The sequence below is a fragment of the Solanum lycopersicum genome, chromosome 9 (assembly GCF_036512215.1).
Source record: "Solanum lycopersicum chromosome 9, SLM_r2.1".
NCBI lineage: Eukaryota > Viridiplantae > Streptophyta > Magnoliopsida > Solanales > Solanaceae > Solanum > Solanum lycopersicum.
The window spans coordinates 14,729,157-14,742,747 of NC_090808.1; the positions used below are offsets into that span (position 1 = coordinate 14,729,157).

At 33.1% G+C, this 13,591-nt stretch overlaps 1 long non-coding RNA gene across 1 annotated transcript in view; it reads left to right on the forward strand.

The window, feature by feature from the left end:
- Nucleotides 1–269: 269 nt before the first annotated feature.
- Nucleotides 270–13,591, forward strand: part of LOC109121140 (uncharacterized) — a 35,063-nt gene continuing 21,741 nt past the window's right edge. The window contains exons 1-3 of the long non-coding RNA XR_002028531.3: nucleotides 270–514; nucleotides 3,469–3,542; nucleotides 3,627–3,734. This is a non-coding gene — a long non-coding RNA (uncharacterized lncRNA). The remainder of the gene's footprint in view (nucleotides 515–3,468; nucleotides 3,543–3,626; nucleotides 3,735–13,591) is intronic.

Here is a 13,591-nt window from a genome sequence, read left to right on the forward strand (position 1 = left end):
AACATAAGTGATAGACGTTACCCTAATTAATGTGGATGGTATCTTATCTTCTACCTTAATTTAAGATCCTATTTGAATTGACTTACTTCAAAAAAGAAGTAATTTTTTAAATCGGGCGAGGACCATTTATTCATAAAAACAAAGTGAATATTTACAAATAACCGAGCTCAAAAGTGATCCGGTCCAAAAATAGAAGCATAAGCAAATGGTACAAAATATCTATAAAAATAATAAAAAAAAGAAGTATATTAGAAAAGTGATAAAGCGAACAGTCGCAAGCTTCCAGCTTTTTCCTTATACGCTAAATCCCAATCTTCATACACATCCATTGTTGTGATTCAAGCTACAGTGAAGGCGAGATCTTTAATTCTATTTATAATCAAAGTGAGATCTTTGATTCTTGACCTCGAATGCTAAAATAGTTTTAATGCGTACCTTCTTGTTGTTTTTAGGAGATGGCATAATTATGGAATCACTCAAGTATACACTAATTTTAACCAATCAAAACTCAAAGGTTAGTTATTCATCACATCACTCTACCTCGTTAGTCTCTGAAACCAATCATCATGGGATTTGTGAATCCCCCGGTTAGATCTACTACTAGTAAGTGCATATGATGGTGTAAATGTAACTCATCATCTAAAACAAGTTCTACTATTGCGGTGAATCTTAACTCTAGCCTTCAAAATGTGCAGTTCCACTATCCACAGATGGCATGACCAAAATTAAGGCTCTATGTTTCAGCTATATCTCATTATAGTTTTATCTCCCTACAAAGTCTTAATTGATTGAACCCCATTCAGGATTAATACCATTATTTAAGCTATTCTTTGGATGATTCTACCACAATGCAATCTGAGAAAATTTATGTTGCATCCTTTTGTAGGTTTCTATAGATTCACCTTGTTGATGTTGATGTTAGCTGAAACTGAAATTTTTTACTAATGGATACCCCAAACTCTTACCATGTTTAAATACACAACTCCATTGATTTTACATCAAACTTTAGCTTATCATTATAGTAAATTTTCCCTTAGAAGATTGAACTTACATGTAATCAGTAATGGATCATGGACTATGATACACATACCACTATTTGCTCTGTTAATTGTGTAGATGCCTCCTTATGTATGGTGTATTATATTTAGCTAGATTAAGTGTTTTGTTTTCTGTGCTATGAATTTTTTGAAATTGGTTAATCTAAAATTCACCCATAAAAGATAAAACTAAATTAGTAAGAAAATCTACGAACCTATTTCCTTATATAAGGGGATGTTTACTCTTGCGAAATATCTCTTCTCAATCTCCTGATGATACTAATCTCCTGCGCCACAGTCCATAAAACTTTCCACTCTTCCTCTAAAATGTGCACCAGAACTTAAGAGTCAATCTGAATAATGATATTAGCAATTTGATGGTCAATATAGTAAATAAGACGCTCTTTTATAGCTCTACCTTCCGCTACTATGTTGGTTGTATTAGAAATCTAAAACCTTTAACTACTACAAAATAGGAGACTCTCCTCAAGATGTTTTGTGATTCCTCACAATTGAAGGGACACGGTCCTCTTCAGAGTATGAAGAACTAGTCTCATCTGCGAAAAGTACTGACAACTGTAAAAAGTTGTCTGCGTCAGGGAGGTTGGTGAGGAGTAGAGTACTTCTCAAATCAAAACTGACTAGGTTTTTTTGTTTGATGGACAATAAATCTTGGTTATATATATCAAACAAATCACAACAATATCATTCATTCATCAAAAAGGCAAAAATACCATCAAGCATCAAAACAAAAAGATATTGATCAAAAGGCTTTCAGCTCTTCTTGTTATTTGCTATTTTTATATTTGCTTGTAATTGTTCTCAAATTGTAGGATTCATTTCGAACTTGATAAAACTTATCAAACCTTGGGTGTTTCATTGTAAGGGCTTGGGTTACGGGTAACTTAGGTTCTTACTGAGCAGTGTTGTATTTGCTCGTGCTCAGCTAACAATAGGGTGTATTGCTTAGTGAAGAGACTATAGGGTTTGGTTGTTTTGTAACCGGATTTTACTTTTGCTTGATCGAAGATTAGTGAAAGTGGTTGTTGAAAAGTCCTATTGAGAACAGGTCGTGTTTTTACTCCCTTTAGCAAGGAGGTTTCCATATAAAAGTAATTATCTCTTTTACTTTATGTCTTTATTCTTTATTTACTGTACATTGGTGCTACGGGGACCAGATCCCAGCTAAAATAAGTGGACGCATACATTCCAACCATCTCTGATACAAAAGACTGTTGAACTACGACCATGATTTTTTTAGATGCCCAATCAATGTTGCACTTCCGTAAATTAGGAGGATGAAGGTTCCTCTAAAGATTCTATAAGAGAATTTAGGTTTGTACTATTTCAATTCTCAAAGAATAAGTGGCCAAGAGTTGCTGCTACATTTCTCTTTCAATCTAACAAGAATGAATTTAAAATTGTATTATTAATACCCCATAGCACTCCAAATTCTGAAAAGGAACTTCCATGAATCATTGTATTCATTTGCCTCAACAGAAACAATAAAATAGTTTAAGTAAAGCTTGGAAAACTACCTTCACTCTATAATTGCCTTCCACTGCCCACCACAACCTTATGGACTACTTCAAGTTGAGAATAGGGCCCACAATTCCAATATCTCTGATTAAGTGGATTTAAATTGTAATAACATGTGATCTTATTCGAAAAAGACGTCCCATAGTATCTTCTTCCTAAATTATACAACGTCTACAATTCCAAGAATTATCAGAGTTTCATCTTGCATGCACTAGAGAAGCCATAGGAATCTTTCAGAACAAAAATTCTCCGATAAACAAAGGTGATTTCAAAAGAAATTTCTTTTATCCACAATATCACCATGTCTTAAACTTTCTCTTGTTTTTACCTCAATAGCTCCCAAACTCGAGTTTATATTTGTGACCGAACACAATTGCATACAGGGCAATTGTGTTAAAAATTGCTCACTTTTTCAATATGAGAGGAAAACCACCAATTAAGAATTTGTTTTTATCTTGGATGAAATAAGAGAACTAGCACATAAGGGAAAAAAAACAACAATATATCAAATTGGTGATGAAGTTGAAGTTGCAAGTAAATAACAAGACTCTCATGACTAATGATGAAACATATTTATTACAAGACTTTCAAGGGACAATTGGAATCGGAAAGTGTTTTTGTCATCATATACTTAGAGTTGAAATATTTGGCGATACAAATGGGATTCAAATTTGTAAAAACATATGTTGTGAAAAACACTATAATACAATAATTTGTGGATGGTTTGAAATTGTGTAAATATTTAAAAGAAAGGTCATTCTAATTTCCCTTTGTTGAGACTAGAAGGAAAAAAAAGAGAATTGTAGTATCTTGACGACTCAGTGGACACACTCGAAACCTAAAGTTAATTGTTCCCTAAATTTTACTCATATTGTTCTTCTTTAACCTGTAGAAACTTTGCAAGAGGTCAATATATGGATTTGACAGAACCAAACTCCTCATACTGGTGATATGAAGAGTTTTGCGGTAAGAAGAGATTAAATGGTTGTTTAATATGATGTGCTTTCATCAATATGTTTTAAATTCATTATATTAATGCTTTACCATTAGAAAAATTCACAAGGCAAATGGAAAAATATTTATCGAGGCAAAATGTGGACTGAGACTCATAAGACAAAAGTTGGATATTATGTAACTGAGGCGACTAGAGATATTGGGGTAAGTATTCTATCTACACATGTCTACTCGAGTAGACTGAAAAATGATTTTTTCTTGCGTATTAGATTTTCGGTGTGTTTGTGGGTATTCTCATCGAGAGAAGCATTGTTGGTATTCCCCAAACCAATTGTCGATAGATTGTCAGTGCGGTTTGATAGCTTTGTAAATTGAAAGAAGAAGGATTTTTAAATAGGTGGAGAATACGAAGGATCTGCCTTTATTTAAATCTTAAGAGTCAATGTTGTCATGCTAATGTATCACCCAAGATGACCACTATATTATTTTTCTTTTTTTCTTCTTCCAAGAAAAGATTATTGAAAAAGACTATAATTCCCTTTAGAGAGTCTCATTTTCTTTTATTCATTAATTGAATAAAAGCTACATGGAACATCTAAAAATTAAAAAAAAAAAAGAAAAATTGTATATTATAGCAAACTAATAACCTAAAATAAATGGAGTAGCTAGGGTTTGATTTAATTGTGCTCCATAGCAAACGTTTACCAAAAATTGTCAGGCGCCTCTCTCCCAAATATCTCGCTAGCCACTCTCCTCCAATCTCTCGCTCGCTTCCTCACTTTTTATACAAACACAAGTGTTTAAAAAAATTCTAATTGTATAAAGCAGAGAAAATTGTATAAATACATATATTTTTGTTCCTCTCTCTCCCCTCTTCTAGATCTCGCTCGCCACTCTCCCAAATCTCGCTCGCCACCCTCACCAATCTCGCTTATATAAACAGAAGTGAAATGTATAAATTGCGTTTCTGTTTGCATAAAGCGTGAGAAAATTGTATATACACATGCAAGTACATATATTTTCGTCCTATACACTTATAATTATACAATAAAAATACTCCCCTGCTAGTTTCTTTTGTCTTTCTCTCTTTCTCGTTTTATAGAATTTTCAAATTGTATCTAATTTCTCTCTTTCTCGTTTTATACAATTCGATTCAATTGTATATTCCTTGTCAAGTCTCTTTTGTCTTTCTCTCTTTCTCATTTTATACCAATTCAAATTGTATATAATTGTTCTATACACTTATAATAATACAATTCATTTTATACACTTCATTTTTATACAATTCTCTGCCCAAGAGTCTTTCTCTTTCTTGTTTTATACAATTTGCTTCAACTGTATATGTGTAGCAAATTATACAGTTTCTATGTTTGCTATGGAGCGCAATTATGCAAACTTTGCTATAGCATACAAATATGAATTTTTTATTTGCTATATCTGAATGTTGCCCTTAAAAAATAGGCGTACTATGTAGAACCCACTAGATTATAATAACCAAAATCCATTATTAAAAAGTAAATGAGGTCATTGACACAAAATTTAAACATCTAATATATTTTTAAGATCAAAATTATAAAATAAATAAAAGACAAAATAAAATCTTTTTAAAAAATAATATATTTCAAACAAACTAGCAAACTAAATTTTCAAAAGAAATCTAACAAAATAGTCATAATCCGGGACTAACTTCTATTGATATAAAAAATTGTGATAGTAACAGATTTGGAAACGGGATGAGAGAATCATAAGATTGATACAGATTTTGGGGGTAAATGGAGGTCGCAAAAAAATTTGCCTATAAAATTGTTCGATGAAGTTTTGACATGAATCATATATCAAAACAATCATTGAATAGCTCAACACGTTTATGTAAGGAGTATATAATGGAGATGACCACAACTCCATAAGTCTAAAAATAAAGTGATGATTAGTATTTGATCTTTCTGCCGGATTGGTAATAACAAAAGGGGAAAAAGTAAAAATTTAAAAAGTACAAGGGCCAAAATCTTATTTTTGAGGTGTTTTGTATTATGATAGGGTCAGACAAAAAAAATATGAATGCTGGAGATTAAAAGTTGAGTCATAGTTATTGGACTACATTTAAAATTGATTAGTTTGTTATAATTGTATTCAAATTAGCCCAATTCGATCAAAATTTAGCCCTTTGGGCCAATTCAATTTTTAATATATAAAGACAGTAAAAATATAACATTAACAAATAAAAAAATACAAATACAAATACAATTAAATACGCCAAAAATTAGTTGTTCACGATGGGAATTATACTTTTATGGAACATTAATACGAAAGGCATAAGAACTGCGATGATTCTCATATCGCCCACAGTGTAGCACTATCCTGCAAAAGCTCGACTTTGTTTCTCATGTACAAGTGACACAACAAATGACAAAGCATGGATCATGGGTCTAATATGAAAATAGATCTGGAAGTAAAAGAATTGATTGTGATGGTAGATTTCGATTTACTTATTCGGCAAGCTCAAGGCGACTGGAAAACCAAATACCTCAAGATTCTTCCATACAAACAGTGTTTGGATGAAATAAGTAAATCATTTAGGTTCATAAATTTTAGATATATTCCCAGGTTTCATAATGATTTTAATTATGCCCTGACTACTTTGGCCGCAATGCTTCCATATCCTAGCAACAATTGCATCACTCCTTTGGAAATAGTGTTCGTTAACAACACTACTGTTCTAATACAATTGAAGTTGAACCATATGGTGAGCAATGGTACCTAGACATAAAACACTTTCGTGCAGACAAAAGACATCCAAAACATGCTAATGGAAGCTAGAAAAGAATTATTAGTTGCCTTGCTAGTGATTTTTTTAGCGATAATTTTATATATATGAACCCTAAATTTAATTTTTTTGAGATGTGTGCATGTTGAAGAAAATGAGAAAATCATGAATGAAATACATGTTGAGATATGTGGATCACACATGAATGGATATTTCCTTGATATAAAAGATAGTACTTATTCGAGTAGGGTATTGATGGCTTACGATGGAATAGGATTGCTTTCATTTTGTGAACCAACATCATCAGAGTCAAGGTAATTTAATTCATTCACATCTTTAGAGTTACACCCTATGGACACTTCTTGGCCCTTCGCTGCATTTGGAGTGGATGTCATCAGAAAATTGAGACAAAAGCTTCAAAAGGACATCAATTTTGTTGCTTCCCTACATGTGTGGAGGGAGTAATTTTAGAGGTATCTACTTAGAAGGCAGTTGTGGACTTTTTCCATTCTAACATTATTTGCCTTTGGTATCCCAAGAACAATCATCTTATATAATACTGCAAATCTATATACCAATTCAAACTTGTGCATCACAATTCTACTCCATACCGATCAAAAGCCAATAGAGTCGTGGAAGATGCCAACAAAATCATCAAAAAAATCCTCAGAATGATGGTTCATCGCTCCAGAAAATTATATGGAAGAACCTTTCACAGATTTGGGATATTTTCCTACAACACACATTTTGATTAGTGAAACCCCTTTCTCGGTATGAAACCAAGGTGGTAACACCATCAAAAGATGAAATTCAATCTCTCGGAATTGTGGAAGATAAAATTGAGGAATTGAATGGGATAAAACTCAACTATAATAATGACATTAATCTAAGAAAAAGATTGGTGGGAATTTGTTTTGGATAGCTTTATTAAAAAAGTATGGCTCGTAACAAAAAAGGGTGAACCCAAGATATTTTGAAGTAGGCCAACATGTCTTAAAATGCATTCTTCCGTACAAGAAAAAATCCAAGCGAAAGTTTTCCCTAAACTGGCAAGGTCCATATCTTATCAAGGATGTGTTGTACGAAGGAACACTGTAATGAATAAAACTTGATAGAGAATCCAATGTTTTAAAGGGAAATTAAACGAAGAATAAAAGATAACTAAATTCTGTTGCAAAGATTATTACCGGATGATATCATTCAATAGGCTTTCTAGCCTTATATAGGTTTACATGTTATAGAATCATATTCCCACTAAACCACTAATGTTATTACACTTAACCAACTCATCTAAACATTAGGAACACAATTTCAACAATACTACACAATAGGAAAACTATCACGAGTTAAAAGAATACAACTACAAATTTAAACCTAAAATATAGTCATACTACAGACTTAGTCAAACTAAACAATAGGGGATGATGTTGTACAACTTTTAACATCCCCTGTAGGCATCAACTCTAGTCTTAACCATGCCTAGTTGTTTTTATAAGCTTTCAAACTTTTGGACACTTAAGCCTTTTGTGAATACATCTGCAATTTGTTGCTCAGTTTTAATATGCTCCAAGTCAATCTCTCCTTGCAACACTTTTTCCCTGATGAAGTGGTAATGTATTTCCACGTGCTTCATCCTAGCATGAAAAATAGGATATTCAGCCAAGTAAATCACTGACTAATTGTAACAGTACAAGGTAACTGAGTAGCCAACTGGTTGGTGTAAATCCTTCATCAATTGCATAAGCCACGTACTCTCTTGAGCTGCAAAGGTTGCTGTCGTATACTATGCTTCTGCTGTTGATAGCGATACAGTTGGTTGCCTTTTGCTCCACAATGAAATTGCTCCATCTCTGAGCCTAAACGCATAGCCAGTTGTTGAACATCGGGTATCATGATCCCCTGCATAGTTAGAGTCACAGTATCCGACCAACTTGCATTCTTCACCTTTCTTATACAAAAGACTGTAATCAATTGTACGTTTCACATATCTTAGTGTTCGCCGAACAGACTCCATATGGTGCCTCTTTGTGTTGTGCAGGTAGCAAATCATCACAGCAATTGCAAAAGAAATATCAGGTCAAGTGTGAGTTAAATAAATTAGACTACTTCAAAATTGTCGATACATCATCAGTTATGCTAAGTCGTTTCTTTCGTGTGCACACATCTTAACATTTGGGTCCAATGGTGTTGATATTGGTTTGGAATTCAACATTCCAAACTTCTTCAACAGATCTTTAGAATATCTTTTCTGATGCAAACAAATTCCTTCTTCCTTTCAATCAACCTCCAAGCCTAGAAAATGGTTGAGTTATCCAAGTCATTCATCTGGAATCGAACTGACAAATTCTTCTTTGTTAGATGAAATTCTTCTTCACACTCTCTTGTTAGGATTAGATCATCCACATATACTAGAAAAATATCTAGTTTGTTTCCAACAACATCCACAAACAAGATGAAATCTTCTGGTTCTACAGAATAACAACTATGAGTAAGAAATTAAGAAATCTTACCATACCATGCCCTTGGTGCTTGATTTAACCCATATAGCTATGTTAGAAGCTTACATATATAAATAGGATGAGCTTGACTCTTAAAGATCATTTGTTGACATGTGTAGATCTCCCGATCCAATTCTCCATGAAAAAAGGCATTCATTACATCAATCTGCAATAGGTTCCAATTTTAACTGGCAGCAAGTGCAAGTATGATCTGAACTGTAATACGCTTAGCCACTAGACCAAATGTTTCATCATAATCTAGTCCATATTGCTAAGAAAAGCCTCGGTCTACAAGACGAGCTTTGTTCCTTTCAATTGACCCATTTATGTGTCACTTTATCTAGTAATATATGCAAGAAATAGGTTTGATATCTCTTGGATTTACCAAGATCTCCCAAGTTTGATTCAGTTCTAGCGCATGAATCTCCTCCTTCATAGCTTTAATCCACTTCACATTTTGGAATGCTTCCTCAAAATTCTCTAATTATTTTTCATTTTTTTCTTCTACTATGGCAGCATTGACATGCTTTGTATTAAGCTTTCTGATCCTTGATGAACTTCTAAGATACGGGGGTGTGTTTGTTCCACTTAGCTCGTTTGCTTCACTTTGTTGTTGGCATACACTAGATTGCCAAGGATTTTGAGCCATGCCTTCTTTAGCAATATCTTCGTTTGCTTCATCTTCAGCTTCATCTAGACTTACCTGGACATGAGATGAGTCTAATACATCTTTGAGAACATTTGAATACGAAAGGATCTTCTTATTTGAAGGCCACAATAAAGAAGCTTCATCAAATATCACATTCTGAGAAGTGTAACACTTTCCCGTGCTTAGGTCACAACAAAGACACCCTTTTCGATGACTGTCATACCCTACAATGATACACCTAACACCCTTTTTCTCCATCTATCTATTTACATGGTTAGGTAAGAATACATAACATACATATCTGAAAACACGAAAATAGCTAAATGATGGTTTCAATATTCCATAACTTCTCAAAAGGTGAAAGAAAACTTAAAAATTGTTGAGGAATTCTATTTTGATCACAAAAACTGCAGTTTTCATAGTTTCCGCCCACAATTATCCCCAAATACTTTTTGCGTGAAGCAAGCCCCGATAGATTTCTGTTAGGAGTCTATTCTTTCGTTCTTCTATGCCATTTTGTTGTGGAGTTTTTGGACATGTGAGATGACGACATATTTGATAAATCTGAAGGAATTCAGAGAATATATATGAGGTGTATTCCACAAACCATATCCCATTCGCAGGCAAATAATTTTCTTGCCAACTTCTACTTCGGTAACTTTTTTAAATTCTATTAATTTTGAAACTGTATCAGACTTTTCCTTCCAAAAGTAAATCCATACATACCTGGAAAAATCATCAAGGAATGTTAGAATATATTTCATTCCACCAACAGAGAGTTTCTTGACAGGTCTAAATACATCAAACTCAATTAACTCTAATGATTCCTTGGCCTTATATTTTGAATCCTCATATGATAACTGATGTGTTATACCATACATGCAACCCTCACATATAACATCTATCTTTATTGTGAGTTTTGGAAGACAACTTGATCGAGAAACCAATAATTGAAAAAGCAAATAACAGGAAGAATAAAAGATAGCCAAATTGTGTTGCAGAGATTGTTACTAGTTGTTATGAAATCATATTCCCACTTAGAAAACTCACCTAAATAATTAGGAGCACAATTCTGCAATACTACATAGTAGAAAACTATCACGAGTTAAAAGAAAACAACTATCAACTGAAATGTAAAATATAGCTATAATGCAAACTAAATAATAGGGGTTGATGTTGTACAAATTTTAACACACTGCACCATACATATGTGGAGGAAAAGAATTCACATGCATAATTATCAATGCAAACACAGTAAAAGATACTACATCTAATGCATTTTAACAGACATTGACAAACGACGGTTGACATTTTATGGTTGGGAAGATGAAGGCCCTTGTTTAAAGGAAATAAAAAAACCAATAAAAAAAGTCCTCACTTTAAACTTGTGAACTATGCTCGTCCTAATTCTGAAATAATACATTGGCAAATCCTTTGGGTTCGGTAATACCATAAAAAAATTAATAATCTATTATTCTTAAGAGTTGGGGTAGTTTCTTTTATTTTGTTGACATAGTTCCAAAATTGTAGTTGATTAGTTTATGGTTTTGTTAAGCAACTGACTTTCTTATTAACTCTTTAAGAATGAATACCATATTCAATATGTTTTGTGTCGAAAAATTGATCATCAAGCGAAAAAGAGACTTATAAGCGAACCGTTGATGGCATCATAAGACAAAAAGATAATAAAAAAAGAAAAAAGAGTATTATTGGTGAAAACCTTCACAAGAACCATAAGAAGACAAGAGAGAGGATCTTATCAATGAAAAATCTCACAAGAACCTTAAGATAATGAGAGAGAACAATGTGAAAACGGTTAATTGGAGGGAACGTGGAAAGAGAACCGCTTCTCAACTCATCTACATGATGTGCTTCTAGGATACATAAATCAATTTCATAGTACAAATGATTCAGACTTTGAGAACTAGACAACACAAACACATCAAGAGTCAAATACAAAGTGCATGTCATGACTCATTCAAATATAACATCTCTTAGTCGTCTTCCTTAAAATGGATACCCCTTTTAAGTGTAAGTCATTGTTGATTAAATCTTTTAATATTTTTAAATCTAACATTTTTAGTACCTTTCAATACAATCTTGTTTCAAAGAGATTTCAAAGCTCACGACATTTTCCCCAAAAGTAAAAGTTGAGTACCTGAGTCGATATAGAAGTGATAAAGGTTAAAGAGGCACGGAATCTTTACCCCAAAAAAATTGTGCGTGAAGAATTCAATAAAGCCTCTGAAGTCATGAGAAGAATTTCAAAAGGAATATTCGTTCTCCCGGAAATCAATTGCACCACGGAATTTAGTAGTACCAAGAAGATTAAGGTCTCTGATTAACAAAGAGGAAGCTTTAGAAAAATGGTTCATTCAAGGATTTCAGTTAGAATTTGAGAAAAATGATCGAAAATATGGTCAAGTCAGCACAACAGCAAGGCCGCAAACCAACTATCACTTTTACACTAACAATTATTTTCTTTCACATTTTTTCGTGTTTCAACACATGCTATTTGTATTTTGTCTCTCAATCCGAAAACTCTGAGTAATACATATGGTCTCATTTCCTCATTAGGAAAACATCTTCTAGTTAGTCAAAAGTCATTTTCTTTGATTGATTCAGAGACTAACTTGAATGTTTGTTGGGTTGTGATGCTTTGTGGGGTAAGGCTTTTATTCATGCTTGTATATATATGTTGTTTAGAAGTTGACCCAAATTGTATTTCAAGGAGAAGTTCTATATGTGGCTTGGCTTGAAAGGAGAACCTATTTCCTTTTTGACAAGACACTCTACTAAATAATTTCCCAAACTGATGCAATATTTGTCAGTCCCTTTGAACTTGAAATGAATGTTATTGGCCACTTTATTGCATATTATCCAACTTTTTGTAAGGCAGTGATGAAGACCTTGAAATATAATGATCCTCTATTTTTTGTACCCTTTTGTCACCTAAATTCTAATACCTTGTGACGCAAGTTAAAATCCTATGTTTGGGAGAGAAAAAATTAAATGAGTTGTGATGTAGACAACCTATGTTTTGGGGGGTTTTGTGCACCAATAGAACAAAGAGAAGTGAGATAAAAATATTGAGCGCCATATGATTCGAAATAAGAAGTGCTTCAGTGAATTCCTGGATGAAAGAATATTAAGAAGAAAAACAAAATGTTGGTCGTAGCTCATGTTAGAACATTCCTCAAATCAAAAGAAGAATGGGTGTTTGAAATGAGTAGATATCATGAAAAGGGAGAAATAAGGTTGAAGTGAATTAAAAAGTTGAGTGGAGTGCTAAAAAGAAATGTGAAAGCATTAGGGAGATATCTTAGTCACTTAATTGGTAGCCACTCTTCAAACTTAATTGAACATTTAGACAAAACTCTCAAAATATTGGTAATTTAAACACCATATATGACATCATTCAATATTCTTGCAAAATATACAACACCCTACTCTCAAGTTTTTGATACTACAATTTGGTCCCTAGTCATCCAACACAAATGTGAAATTGTTTTTTTATTTTTTCATTTATTAAAAAGTTTTATTGGAGAAAAGCTCTTCAAGAAAAAATCAAAATGCTCAACTGATTTCAATGACTTTTCTGATGATATTTTAGCTTTCACAGGTTAAATCATCATCATTCTACTCACTGCTTCTGTTTTTAGACCATTTTCTTTCAAATAGCTTCAAAGAAAACAACTTCCCACCATTACTGAAGCTTGCAAAAATCATCCAAAATCACTTCATAACTCGTTTTTAGATCATCTTTAGTTTTTTAGAAGGACTATAAATACATTTTATCCATTTCGAGCTTGATCTGAATCCATTCTTTTCATTTGTGTTTTGTATGGATATCGTACCAGACATCAACCACTAGATACTGATATCCTAATCTAGTATCTATTAGTGTAGTCTATATATGGCATTAACTAAATATATTGTTGCTGGTGGTTACATACGGGAGTATGGGAGGAGACTCCCAAAAGTTGGTTTTGGAAATATTTAGTAAGATATAGTTCCTATGCCTTACTTCACAATGGTTCACATGACGATAGTATTGCAACCGTTATGAGGTCGATGAGCTATCTTGCGGGCCAGGCAACTTGGTGATCAGCTATCAAATTAATGGGAAGGGAAAATACATCCCACATTC